Source organism: Belonocnema kinseyi, chromosome 10 (assembly GCF_010883055.1).
Source record: "Belonocnema kinseyi isolate 2016_QV_RU_SX_M_011 chromosome 10, B_treatae_v1, whole genome shotgun sequence".
Classification (NCBI taxonomy): Eukaryota; Metazoa; Arthropoda; class Insecta; order Hymenoptera; family Cynipidae; genus Belonocnema; species Belonocnema kinseyi.
Window position 1 is genome coordinate 110,884,177 of NC_046666.1, and position 15,364 is coordinate 110,899,540.

Sequence of the window (15,364 nt, forward strand, 5' to 3'; positions counted from 1 at the left end):
GAATTTCAATCATTACTTTGATTTTGATTTTAAACGTATTAAAATATTAGCTACAGAAAAAAATACTTATCAAAGACGTATTATTGAGTCTATTTTTATAAATAAATATCGTAAGATTTCAGTTAATTTACACACTGAAATTCTAAATATTAATAAAATTTATCAGAGTCTTATAAAATAATGTTTTTAACATTAATCATCTCTATATTTATATATGTGTATATGTATGTATGTCATATGTGTGTGTATATGTATTTGTATGTGTGTATGTGTACGTATACACATTTTTTAAATTCCTTATTTCAAATTTAAACTCAATTACGCGCTTCCACATCAGTGGTTTTCAATGGAAACTTGCCTATTACATCATCGTTCATTACGTATTCTTCATGTATTTCTGAAACTGTCAATTTCTGTTCGTCCGTCATAACCTACGCTAATTTGTTTTCTCGTACTATATTTTAAAAAATGTAGTCTAATCGACTCAAGTCTCAGTATTTTTTGAGACTTCTAAAATGACTAAATTTTAATTAATTTTAAAAAAATAATTGACAAAAATGTTATGTTTTTTTTACTGAAATTTGATCTGTTTGACTATCTTAAACCATCATCAACTCAGATAACAATGTATTAAAATCTACGTAATTATCCATCATTTTTGTTCAGACTAAAATTACTAATCTTTAATATAATTATTTCGGTTAAGAACCTTTGAAAAAGTTATGCATGTGTACCGAAACGTCAGGAAGTTTAAAAGGAGTTTTTTCTATTAAATAAATATCTGAGCTTCGAAGAACATGTTTTTTTTTACTCATATTTATTTTCGATTTACGATTGGACCGTAAGACATAAGTAATTTGAAATCTACGATTTGAAATTAATTATATTTATATCTGATAATTATTATATTTTTTGATCCGAGTTGAGCCTGGGAGGTGAAGTAAAAACGATGTATTTATTGCGCGCCCACTTTTTTATTCAAACGGTAGAAAATATAATGTACGCATCGTAAATAATCTCAACTCCTTCCATACGCCTGGCAACTTTGAAACTGCGTTTCTCAGGGCACGAGGCGACCACGATCATGTAGCCACAGGCAGTGGCGCTTCTAGAATTCAACTTTGAGGGAGGCTGCACCATTTCACTCGCATCAACCGTCTCGTCACCGATGGTCTATATATATATATATATATATATCTTATATATATTATAATTAAAAATTTGTCATAAGGACAACCGCAGGATTTCGCCGGAAGCGGGTGCTAATCTGGAAAATTGCAGCCGCTTCCAGCGAAATCGCGGTAAAATTGCAGCCACAACCACGTCTCACGAACGTAAGATAGGTGGTTACAGTCTGTAAAGGAATCAATACGACGATCCAGCAAAAGCCTCGTGCACCCTAAGAACACGGAGCGACCCAAGGACAACCGTCTTCCGCATTCTTCCCGCAAGTGTGCTAGCATATTGCTGACATGCAGGGATGCTTTTTAGGCCATTAGCAAGTGAAAGCTTGGCACCTCCAAGAGCGCCGATGATAAGGACCTTCAATTTAACAGAATATTCTGGGTACAATCGTTGCAACTCCCTTATAAGGTCTCGATACCTCTCTTTCTTTTCATTCTCCTTGGTTATGATGTTTTTGTCAGCTGGTGCCGAAAATTCAATAAAAAACATGGTTCGCTTCTCGAAGTCAAGAAGAACCATGTTAGGCCTCGAGTGAGCAACAGAAACAATTGTCGAGAATATAAAGTTCCAGTATATGCGGCACTTTCCATTCTCGACAATTGACTCAATTTCCCTAGGAGCATTTAGAGGAGCGATATTAAGGTTAATACCGTAAGAGTGCCAGAGATGGTAATAAAGCACTCTTAGTGCCGCATTGTGCCTTTCAATGTAGGTCGTTCCCGCATGAATTGGACAACTAGATAGTATGTGAGCTAAATGCTCGGGGTGTGCATGGCACGCCCTGCACGGTGGCCCTGCCGTGGCGACGGTATGTTAAGGTGGAAATGACACCGTCTTGGCATCAAAAAATGAAACCCTCCGTACCAGACTTCAATCCGGGCGATTTAAGGAAAGCAAACGTTAGCTCACAAGACATTGACTGATCCTTCACATTTCTGTGGAAGATACCGTGCATCCTCTTATCTAGGAGCTGTCCACGAAAGTTTTCCTCTTGTGCTTTCTTAATCCGGGCTTTCAGGAGTGAGCACTCGAGATAGATAAGATTTGATGCATTTTGCTCATCCCTAATACTGAAGTCAAGTCCGAGTGCTTAAGCAGCCTCCTCCGCTGCATTGTACAGAAACGCTCCTTTTCCCACTTCTTCGTGATTCCTGACCATTTTAAGAAGAGGGTCTCTGAAAAATGAAACACGGAGACGTTTTTTTGGTCAAAGTCGGTTTTATTTTTCAACATACTCTCCTTTTAGGTTGATACAGCGAGTCCAACGATTTTTTAACTTTTTGATACCATCCGAAAAGTACTCGATCGGAAGGTCTCCAAAATACGCCTCAGTTTCAGCTATGAGATCCTCATTTAAATAGAAACGCTTACCGGTGAGCCATATTTTCAGGTGAAGGAACAAGTAATAGTCGCTGGGGGCCAGGTCTGGTGAATACGGTGGCTGAGGAACCAATTCGAAGCCGATTTCATGTAATTTTGCTTGTGCAACTAAGCATGAATGAACAGGCGCATTGTCGTGATGATAAAGCAGTTTTTTCTTCTTCAAATGCGGTCGTTTTTCGGCGATTTCGATTTTCAATCGGTCCAATAATGATGAATAGTATGCTCCGGTTATGGTTTTACCTTTTTCAAGATAGTCCACGAATATTGTGCCATGTGCATCTCAAAATATGGAGGCCATAACCTTTCTGACCCATTGTTGCGTTTTCGGATGCTTCGGAGCACTTTGGCCCGGTGGAACCCACTGTTTTGCCTGTTGCGTTGACTCAGGAGTGTAGTAGTGGATCCAGGTTTTATCCATGGTTATGAATCGGCGCAAAAACTCGGTCGGCTTACGCGAAAATAATGCCAAATTCTGCTGGGAAGTTGTCACACGAATTCGTTTTTGGTTCACTGTGAGCAAACGTGTCACCCATCGCGCGCAGAGCTTCTTCATGCCCAAAACTGAATGCACGATATTGCCCACACGTTCCAATGATATGCCTACAGCATTAGCTACCTCTCTCAATTTCACTTTGGGATCATTCAACATCATATCATGGATTTTTTCGACATTTTCTGGTGTAGTGACCTCTTTTGGGCGCCCAGATCGTTCAGCATCAATTGTGCTCGTACGGCCACAACCAAACTCGGTGAACCACTTATGATTCGTTCCAATCGACGGTGCGGAGTCCGGGTAATACTTATCCAGCTTGGCCTTGGTCTCGGATATCTTTTTCTTTCGAAGATAGTAGTGTTTAATCAAAACTCGAAACTCAGATTTTTCCATATTAAAAATACTCGGAGGTTAGTTGCTTCTCAGTGCTGTAACTTGTAAATGCGTAAACATAAATGGCTGAAGTTTTGACAGGCGTCATTTGAAGGATCAAGCTCGACGAAAATGGTTCACATTAGTGAATACTAATGCCATCTCTTAGAATTTTCAGGTACTTATCAGACTGCCTAGTACAGTCGCGGAACGGAAGACTTAAGATGCATGCTTTTGTTCATGTGCATAACCTTTCTTGTCCCGATATCAAGGGATCTGAGCTCGTTATTCGTCCATGCAACTACTCCAAATGAATAGAGTAGTACCGGGACGGCAAGCATGTTCGTTGCAGATACTTTGTTCCTCGCCGACAGTTCGGAAGACCAAATCTGTCGGATGAGACGTTTGTATCTGCTTCGGAGAGTATTCTTTATAGATGTCACATCCTGAATGCGGCTCTGTGGCACGCCCAGGTATACATAAGTCTCTCCAGCGCAAAGGTGTCGTATGGCGCTTCTATCAACGAACTCAGGATCTTCACGAATTCCATTAAATTTTCCTCGCTTCAAATAAACCTTGGCGCATTTGTCTAACCCAAATTTCATTCCAATTTCCTTAGTATATCGTTCGACAATCCCCAGAGCTAGATACAGTTGCTCTCTGTTTTTAGCATAGATCTTAAGACCGTCCATGTAAAATACATGAGGGACCTTGTATTTTCGATCTGCAGGTTTGGCGAAGTGCTAGAGATAGTGGCAATAATGTAAGGCAAAAGAGGAGTGGGTTCATGGTGTCGCCCTGAAAGACACCTCTCTGAAAGGTGTCCTTGTTAGTTGTCACACGATTTTTTCCAGATGAGATAGTAAATCTGGTTTTCCAAAGCAGCATCAATCTCTCTATGCACCCAACTATTTGCGGATGAACCTTTAAGATTTCCAAAAGACAGATGATAAGTCTATGGGATGTCGAATCGAAAGCGTTCCGATAATTAATCCAGGCCATCGATAGATCACGCTGGTAGAATGCTGCATCCTTGCAGACACATCTTCGATGAGCAGGTTCTTCCCACATCCGGCTACGCCTTTCTTTGAGCCTCGTTGTTCATACATTTCTTGCCACACAGGTTCAATTGCCCGAACAATCCTATCATTTAGGATAGCTGCGAATATCTTATAAAGCGTGTTCAGACAAGTTATTGACCTGTAATTCTTCGGGTCAGCTAAGTTGCCATGCACACCCCGAGCATTTAGCTCACATACTATCTACTTGGCCAATTCACGCGGGAACGACCTACATTGAAAGGCACAATGCGGCACTAAGAGTGCTTTATTACCATTTCTGTCACTCTAACGGCATTAACCTTAATATCGCTCCTCTAAATGCTCCTAGGGAAATTGAGTCAATTGTCGAGAATGGGAAGTGCCGCATATACTGGAACTTTATATTCTCGACAATTGTTTCTGTTGCTCACTCGCGGCCTGACATGGTTCTTCTTGACTTCGAGAAGCGAACCATGTTCGTTATCGAATTTTCGGCACCAGCTGACAAAAACATCATAACCAAGCAGAATGAAAAGAAAGAGAGGTATCGAGACCTTATAAGGGAGTTGCAACGATTGTACCCGGGATATTCTGTTAAACTAATCGTCCTTATCATCGGCGCTCTTGGAGGTGCCAAGCTTTCGCTTGTTAATGGCCTAAAAAGCATCCCTGCGTGTCAACAATATGCAGTTAAGCACATTATCAGATAAAAATCATTTCATTACTGATTTTTGCACGAAGCATCTCAATAAATGTGTTCCAATGATCGTATCAAAATTCAGTAATAATCAGATGAAAATTAAGCTTTGAATCAAGCTCCAAAGTGAATTTCAACCTTTTGTGCAACACACCTCCAAAATACTTCTAGCTTTAAACCTACTGCTGTATTTTGGAGGTGGGTTGCACAAAAGGGTTACATTCACTGTAGAGCTTGATTTTTTCTGGTACAAAAACGGCTTTTATTAGACGTGAAATATTAGCGAGAGAAAAAAGGTTCTCTTACAAAAATATAGATTACTGTACTTGACTGTACTAACAAGCCCGTTGCACTCTCGCCTGCACTCACGTACTTGATTTGGCGGAAGAGGGACACCGAAAGTCGCCTGTGACTACATGGCCGTGGTCGCTTTATGCCCAGGAAAATGCAATTTCAAGGGTGCCAGGCATATGGAAGGAATGGAGATTATTTACGATGGGTGCATTATGTTTTCTACCGTTTGAAGAAAAAAGTAGGCGTGCAGTAAATACACCTTTATTACTCCCCCTCCCGCCCCCCGCCTCAACTCGAATTTTCCGAGAGATTGGCACAGGTTCAGAAAAAGACCGTTTTTAATATCAAAAAATTATTTAAAATTTTCGAAAATTAGCAGATGCGTTGTTAATACATGATGAAGGTAAATGAGAAAGTCCCTACTTCGAGAAATGAAAGCAACATATTCAAATTAAGCGTTGAAAGTGATCAAAATAATTTTCAGTATTCAATAAATAACAGTTATTATACAAACGTATCGATATTGCAAGGGTAGTTTACCTTCAGCCAAGCTCGAAACAATAAACTGCACTCGTTTTCACTAAGGCAATCGCTCACAAATGCAAAAATAATAAACTTACAAAAATGTTCAATCTTTTCAACTATTGCTACAATTCATATCATTATATTCATAACGAATGATTATTTTTTTTTATATAATTTACTAAATTCATTGCACAAGCAAGCAAAATAAATAAATTTGTTTTTTTGTTACACGAAATAAATAAATTTGTTAATTATTTGATAATTCATGTTTGATTAAAAGTTCAACCACTATCGGCGAGAAAACTATAGGCATCTGCCTTTGAAGCTTAACAACTCAATCAAAAAAATGCTAGCGCATCAAAAAAACAGTCATTTAAAAGATGAAAGTGTTCTATGTTAATGAGCTTGAAGATGTTTTTGTAAAAAAAAATTTGTGCTTAGCAGACTGAAAAATGTTAAAAAAAGTAAGGAGTTTTGGGTATATTCAAAAATAGTCAAGTTTAGAGCATTATTTCTTATACAAGGGGAGATGGAAAAAATTTGAAAAAATTCATGAGTATGAGGAAAACTGTTGTGAACCAGTTGCAGTTGAGAAATTTAAAAAATAATAAAAATTGATGCTTAAAAGTACAAAAATGTGCAACTATATTATCTTCAGTTATAATACAGATATTAAAGCGATTCAAACTGCAAACTGTAATTCACAGGCTCTGTATTTATCTTCAATCACCCGGAAGGATGTGTTAGTCTTCTTTTTTGTGAAAATCGCGATATTTTTAGACATTTTTTTTTGTTGGAAAACAAGTGACAGAAAGCAGGGGGGGCTCGTTTTTTTTACTGTTGACCGCTGGTGCCTTTCTTTGACCCGTGGCCAGGTGCTATCCAAGCATTCAGAACTACGGGCCGAAGAATGGCACCAGCGGTCGGCAGTAAAACAAAAAAAGGGCCCCCCCTGTTTTTTATCACTTGTTTTCCAACAAAAAAATGTCTAAAAATATCGCGATTTTCACAAAAAAGAAGACTAACACATCCTTCCTCATACTCAAGAATTTTTTCAAAATTTTTCCATCGCCCTTTGTATAAGAAATAATGCTCTAAACTTGACTGTTCTTAAATGTACCCAAAAAACCTTACTTTTTTTTTACATTTTTCAGTCTGCTAAGCACAAAAATTTTTTTACATAAACGTCACTAAGCTCATTAAAGTAGAACACTTTTAGCTTTTAAATGACTGTTGTTTTGTTGCGCTAGCATTTTTTTTGACTTGTGTTGTTAAGCTTCAAAGGCATATGCCTATAGTTTTCTCGCCGATAGTAGTCGGATAGAAAATTAAACTCTTCATGTTTTATGGTAAATAGGTCGTCTATGTTAGTTGAAAATTCATCTATCTTGATTGTTGAAAATTTTTCTTTGAGTCAAAAACTCGTGTATTTTATTGTCGAATCGACTTCTTTGCTTGAATTCAACGTGTTTGAAATTCACTTTTGTTTTTTAGATCAAAAACTAAGTATTCCATTTTTAGTAGGAAACTTACATTTGTTAGCCAGAAAGTCAACAATTTACTTTAAATTTCACTTATTTGGTTTTAAAATTTGTCTTTTAGTAGAAAAGTATTCTTCGTCTAAAATTTAACTTTGTAGGTTAAAAATTCAGCTGCTTGATAAAAAAGTCAACTATTTTGTACCAGTCATATTTTGTGGTAGAAAATAAAACTGATGTTTTGAAAATTCGTCCTTTTGGATTGAAAAATAATATTTTTTATTCAACTTGAATTGCTTGGGTAGTACAGCAAACTATTTGGTTGAAAATGAAAGTATTTTTTAGGATATTGAACTATTTTGTGTGAATCTAGTTTGTTTGATTATTATTCATTTTTAAATCTGAATATGTAGCTATTTCATGTTTGTGTAAATTTGGTCTTTGTAAGTTACAAGTTTAACTATTCGGTAGAAAATTCATGCATTTTGTTAAAAACTGACTTCTTGAGTTGAACGCACCAGGTTGAAATTTTTTTTTGTCTTGTTCAAAATTAGTTTCTTCAACTTAAAATTTAACTATTCCATTTTTAAATTCTCATCGCAAAAGTTATGACAATTGTGTAAAATTACCCCCTCCGTTTTTGTCAAATGTCCACGTTTTGAGATTTCCTGTACCCGAAATACAGATTTTCGAGCATGTGTCTGTGTGTATGGAGGTCAAATTCGTTAGTCAGCCATTTTGGATAAAAATAAAAAATGTAGCCCATTTTCAAAATTTTTTCATGACCACTTTCTCAAGATTTAAAAATTCTATGGACGTTCTTTAGTAGTCCTATAAACGACGAACAGATCATCTTAATGAAATTTTTTGATAAAACAAGTACCGGAGTTACAGCATTTAGAAAATTCCAAAAAACAAACGAAAATGAACATTTTAAGCCAAACAATGCACAATATGTAAAAATGTCAGATAAGGAAAAACATTGAATTTTGAATTTCGCACAAGATTATCACAAGAACTTTTTTAATCCTCTTGAGAAAGGAAAATTCAAATTTTGAACGAAAAAAAATGAAATATACAAAATTCCATGTTGCGGTCAAACTATGCAACATACGAAAGAAGATGAATTAACCAAAATTGTGTATTCACAAAAGATGTACAAATTTGTTACAGATTACTGTTTGATGGGTCACGTAGTTTTAGTTTAGTTAGTTTAGTTTTTAAATTACTATTTTAGAGAAATACCGACCGTGCTGTAAAACCCTGCAAGCAATTTGCAAAATTGTCAATAGACCTTTTCATTTAAGAAAACGACGTTGTGCAAGCGCGTAAAATATATAGCACTTCCATGTGAGTTGCGGTCAATTTTTCACTGAAATGTATGTGGGAATAGTAAACATTGACGGAAAAAAGTTATTTCGAACGATTGGAAGTTCAAAAACTTCCCAAAAAAGAAGCGCCTAATATATCAGGACAGGGTATAATCTAACGGGCAGCTCTGACCAAAAGGGCAGTTCTAAAAAAAAATGGTCAGTTCTAAAACTTGATTATGGGCAGTGCAAAAATACATTTCAAAAGTTGATAGAGGGAGAAAAGAGAGAAAAATTCGCGCACAGGAAGACAAGAATTACTTAAAAATCAAAGACAAGGAAGCAAGGAATTTTTCAAAAATTAACCCAATCATATCTTACATTATTTATCTGTATTTATATACTCATATATATCAAGACAACTTCAATATTCTTTTCTTTTATTATTATTTTTCATAAAATTTAAGAATTGAAAATGCTTAATGCAATCTATCATTAACTAATTACAAAATTTACAAAATTATTGTAAATTATACAAATAACATTGTTTTTTTTTCAAAATTTAAAAGACTTGAGACATAGACAGAGTCAGCGGTTTATTTTTAAAAACATCTTTTCTTCAAAGGAGGCTCATTAATACGTTTATCGTCGTCCTCATCATTGTTCTTTTCAGATTGTTTAAAAATACCGTGATAGTCACAACGATGTTGTTCAAATTTAAACGATATTTTAGCACATAACGGCCATAAAAAGTGATTAAGTGATTGATTACGGCTAAAATTTGTTCTAAGGATGTACTACAAACACTATCATTCGGTACGCACAAGAGGTGCTGTTTTGGAAAGTGCAAAAGTGACAGTCGATGCAAGTCCTACTTGGAATATACTTATTATTTTATTAGATTTCCAAAACCCTGTTTAATATTTCGAAAGGTTGAGATTCCCGAGGGTTCATTTAACCCTAGAACGGTATCAACACGCCTCCGAGGCGTATACGTAGAAAAGAATGAATGCCATACCACGTGACCATTTTGAAAAAAATAAACAGACAAAAACCCCATTTGTAGTCTTGAAATACTCATAATTAGCGTGTACATGCCTAGGAAGCGTGTGGATACCATTATTGTACTAAAAGTCACGATACCGTTCTAGGGTTAGAATACACATTAAAAATTGCGCGAAATGCTGTAAAAGTGATATGTGGGTGAGGTTATGTGCGTGCAGATACGAGTAGTTTTCCAACTGAACTCCTTTTTTAATGTACCACTTTACTCTAAAAATAATGTTATGCGTGTAATATTCAATTTACTAGATAAATGTATCAATTCAATAAATTTATTATTTTCATGATAAAAATTATTGATTTATTTAGAAATGTTCAGGGTGGTCTACATAGAAGAAATTATAAGGAATTTTAAATCAAAAACATTCATAACAATAAAATTAAAGCAAATAATAAATTGTTGTGACTACAAATTAATAATTCTTCAATGGTTTTTTATTAATGAACATTCAATGCAATACAATGCTGACTCGCAAATTAAATTTTTTGAAATTCAAACGATTCCAGACTTTATTTTAAACAATTCAGTTTCGAGTTGTTTGATTTTGAATTACTTTCTTTCATCGCAAAATTTTGAAGAGATTGAGTTAAAAATTAAATACTTTAAACTGACATAACATTTGAATAGTATTTAAAAATGAATTAAAGCGTTTAATTATGAATCTATTAATTTTAAATTGTTTCATTACAAATAGTTTATGAAGGTTTAATCAGACGTTTAAAGTTCTTTAAATACTAACGTTTTCTCATTGAAACAGTTCAATTTTGAAAATTAAAATCTGCATGTACATTCTTTAATTTCGAGCATGAGATTAAAATCGTCTTTCGAAAGGAAGTATTTTTTGATTATTTATACTTTAACTGCAGTTTATTAAAAAAAAGTCATGACATCATTCACATCTGTTCAACTCAACACGTTTTTTATCAAAAATGTTCAAATTGAAACCCTCTGAATGATTGATTCTTTCAAGTCTTCCAAACGTGCATTTTAAAATTCTTTACATTGCACATTCACGCTTTAAAATAAATTATTATATAATATTATGTATTATATAATAATAATAAACATTTCTAAAAATTTGTAATTGAGCTTATTGTAGATTGTCGTGTGATGCGACATTCGTAATATTTTAAGTGATTAGATGTATTTTTAACCTCAAAATTTGTCAAATTCCCAGTCAAAAAATGAATTTACTGACATCTTTCTCGTCTGTTACAAAAAATTCCTACCTTCCCCGTCAAGCGGTTACACTGATTTAAAAAGTACTATACAGGGTGTCTAAAAAGTCCCGGGGTGGTTGAATATTTCCTCAGGTAAAATATTTTCCAAAAAAGTGAAGGTCATTCCTGAAGTAAATTTCAACGAGGAATTCAATGGTGACCTTCGTTTTGGCCTTGAAGTTGACCTTCATGGCTCTTTGCAGGTCAACTTATTTTTTAAAAATAGAAACCCCCTTTTTTTACACCTGCAATCGATAGAGCGGAAAATTCTACGTTCAGGTACGTACCCAATTCATAGCTCAAGTTTAACGGTCAAGTTCAGGTAGAGGTTCTTTGAAATTAACAAAGATTTCCAAGAGGTCAGTGTCATTCCTGAAGTACATTTCAACGAGAAATTCATTGGTGAGCTCTGTATTGATCTTAGTTACAGGGTTTTGAATATTGTAAAATCATAAGGAAATTTTTCATTAAAAGTTCCAGGTGTTCTGGTGAGAGTTCTGTTCTTCCCCGAAGAGTTATACAGTCCTATATCGTTTTTCGATACCTAAGTCAATACCTAAGGGGATATCATAAGTTCTAGACCTTTTTTCCATACGAATATTACGAATCAAAACTAAATTTACGTATTACGAGTACATACTTACTATCTTTCGCTAAAAGATTATTATGGCGCAAGCTTAACTTTCGGAACGAGAGAGGGTATTTGTATTAATGATGCGTGGTTGGGGAGATCGAGTTCGATCTTATGATCAAGTTCGTTTGCTTTTTAATCTCACTTTTTGTAATGGAGAAGGGTTAAATCCTGTCTCAAAATCAACAATTCAAAGAACCGACAGGCGCTTTATGAATCATGGATCTATCAAGGACCTTCAGAGAACTGGCCGGCCTAAATCTGCAGGATCTGAGGAGATGCAGATAGACATAGCCCAAGCATTTGTTGAAAACCCACACCTTAGTTTACGTCGAGCTAGTGATGAGCGTGACGTTGCTCCTGAGACAGTGCGAAATATTTTAAAAAGCATTAATTTCCATACTTTCAAAGTTCATCTGGTAAAAGAGTTCGGTGAAGACGATCCTAATCGTCAAGTTGAATTTTGTGAAAATGTGATGGACAGAATTGATAGAGATCCTCTTTTCTTGTACAATACATTATTTTCAGATGAATCTACTTTCACTTTAAAAGGTGAAGTCAACAGGCAAAATTGCAGATATTGGCCTGACACAAATCCTGATTGGATGTTGGAGAGTCACACACAATATACACAAAAGATTAATGTTTGTGCCGGTATCTAATGATACACTGATAGGCCCTTTTTTCATCGATGGTAATCTCAATGCCCGTGCATATGAAGAGCTTCTCAGAAACCAAATTGTACCAAGAATAAGGGAAATTACAGGCGATAATTTTCAAAATATTTGGTTCTAGCAGGACGGAGCAGCGGCTCATTACGGTAGGGAGGTTCGAGAATATTTGGATATTCAGTTCCCTCAAAGGTGGATTGAAAGAAGGGGTGAAATCGAGTGGCCTGCTAGATCTCCTGATCTGACGCCTCTCGACTATTTTCTTTGGGGTTATTTAAAGAGCAAAGTATACTCAACGCAACCGCAAAGCTTAGACGAATTGCAGAGTCGGATTCTGCAACAGGCTACTTTGATTGATAGGGAGATGATTCGTAATGGTGTGACTCATTTTTACAATCGCATAGCTTTTTGTCAAGAAGCTCAATGTTTTCAATTCGAACATCTTCACTGAAGCGTGAGAGGCAAGGGGGACTCACGCTAATCAAGCACCCCGAAACGTGAGAGGCAAGGGGACTCACGCTAATCAAGCAGCCCGAAACGTGAGAGGCAAGGAGACTCACGCTAATTAAGCACCCCAAAGGGAACAGAATTTATTACGTCCACGTCGTTGTTCCTGGGCAATGATAAACATAAACGTAAACTGCTTGGAAAAAAACCTTGTAGATTATCAGCAAGATCAATGCAGAGCTCACCAATGAATGTCTCGTTGAAATTTACTTCAGGAATTGCACTGACCTCTTGGAAAACTTTGTTAATTTCAAATAACCTCTAACTTACCGTGAACGTTACTATGGATCTATGACTCGGGTACGTACCTGAATGTAGAATTTTCCGCTCTATCGATTGCAGATGTAAAAAAGGGGGGTTTCCATTTAAAAAAACAAAGTTGACCTTCAAAAAGCCATGAAAGTCAACTTCAAGGTCAAAATCATGGTCACCATTGAATTCCTCGTTGAAATTTACTTCAGGAATGACCTTCCCTTTTTTGAAAAATATTTCACCTAAGGAAATATCCAACCGTCCTAGGACTTTTTAGATACCCTGTATAAAAACATGAATCAAAAAATATTTTCACTTCTTTCAGTTTTACGTATTTATTACAAAGAATTTTTTCACAATTTTCTAATCATATTTCTTTTATTGTACGAATTTTCTGAGAAAAAAATTCAAACTCAAAAAATCGCATTTGCATTTATTTCGGTAATTTGCAAGCTAGCTGAATTTCAAAACTGACAACCCACTTATAATGATAGATATCAATTAGTTTTCAACTGCATTTCTTTAAAAATGCTTTATCAACCTTTTCTTAATATTTTTTTATTATTAAAATTATTTCACTTTTATGCAAAACACTATTGTTACACTGTTGAAACCTTACGACTATACTCAGTGTAAAGATAACCTGTTTTCCACATACCGGTCAATAAGTTGCTGCTTTTTCCCTTTGGTACATTGTTTTCTGCATTTTAACCACCTTTTTAACTGACAAATGGTATTTTTTCCACCTTTCTTGCAATAATTCCGCACCTGGCACATCATTTTCATTCACTTTTACAATAAAATTAGATACGATAGTGTACATTTTACCAAAAATATGACCGCAATTTTTAAATGCCCGCTAAGTGTCATCGCGGCGCCTAAGCTTCCGCTCTTAAAAGAAAAGCACTATGGTCTAATTGTGAGGTTTATATTTATCAAAGTGGGGCAAAATAACAAAAATCGCTTACGAACATTATGCACAAATAATGAAAAAACAAATGTTTGCACTTGAAATGCAAATAAACATATTTGGTCTGACATACGTATCAGTCTGGTATCAGCTGTGTCAAAGCAGCACTAGCGCAGCGAGTAGACAACTTCGAACTTCTAGGTGTCTGTGGGTAAAAGAGATTGCATGATTACCGTCAAAGAAAGTTAAAAGTCAAACTTCTGCTGTAAACCCTAAATGTGTCCGTCGATAATCATTATTTGCATAAATAAACTTTTTTCTTTCTTCAACTCTTTGCAAACAATCCTTTAATATTTATTAACATTTCCCGAAAAAAATTTCCGCGTTATTTAAACTTTTATTTTTCAATATAAGTGGAAAAATATTGATCTTAGGGCTGACTTGATCAGCTGTTATACTCATCACATGGCCTTAAAGAAAGAAAAGTATAATTCTTAGACAAACAATACAAGGTACGAACAAAAAAGTAAATAGACAACATTTGTTTGTCCAAAAATACCTACAGATTAGTTATAAATATTTGTTGATAGGATGCGTGAAAAAGTTTATTTTCAGGAAAAAGGATGCAAGGTATGGAAAAAAGCGGATCGACCAAAATTCTTTGTCGAAAAAGATCGGCAAATTTTTTAGCTATCACTTTTTGATAAGACGTATGGATTTTCTGTTTCGGTTGAGGGTTGAACTATTTTGTTGAAAATTTCTCCTTTTTGGTGGAATTTAAATGGTTTTAGATTAAAATTAAAATCGTTTTTAGTTGAATAATCAACTAATTTATTTTATTTGAGAATTCACGTTTTTTGTTTGGAACTTCAATTGCTTAATAGAAAGTGAAACTACTTTACTGGACATTAATCTTTGTGGTTGATGATTCATCATTTAAATTAAAAATTCTCTTTTTTCATATTGAACTATTTTGTTAAAAAATCGTTTTGATGAAAATTATATTTTTTTAACTGAAAATTTATTTATGCCGTGCTTGGTTGAAAATCTACCTTTTCAGTTTAAACTACAATTATTTGGTAGAAAATTCCTCTATTTTGTTGAAAATTCAACTTTTTTGACATTAAATGAATATTGCTAGTTGAAAATTTGCTTCTTTAGTTGCAAATGTAATTTGCGTAAAACGTAATTATGTATATAGAAGAATTAATAATTACGCTTTTAATGTAAGTGTACTATCGTAACTATACGGATTAATTCCTCATTATCAGGAGAACATTCTGCATAAGAAGCAATCGATTATTCATCAGGAGTTATAATGTTTACCCGCGAT

The 15,364-nt window shown here is 35.0% G+C and overlaps 1 long non-coding RNA gene across 1 annotated transcript in view; it reads left to right on the forward strand.

Moving 5' to 3' along the window:
• Positions 1–15,364, forward strand: part of LOC117182037 — a 28,213-nt gene that overhangs the window by 10,422 nt on the left and 2,427 nt on the right. The gene's annotated exons all lie outside the window — the stretch shown is intronic.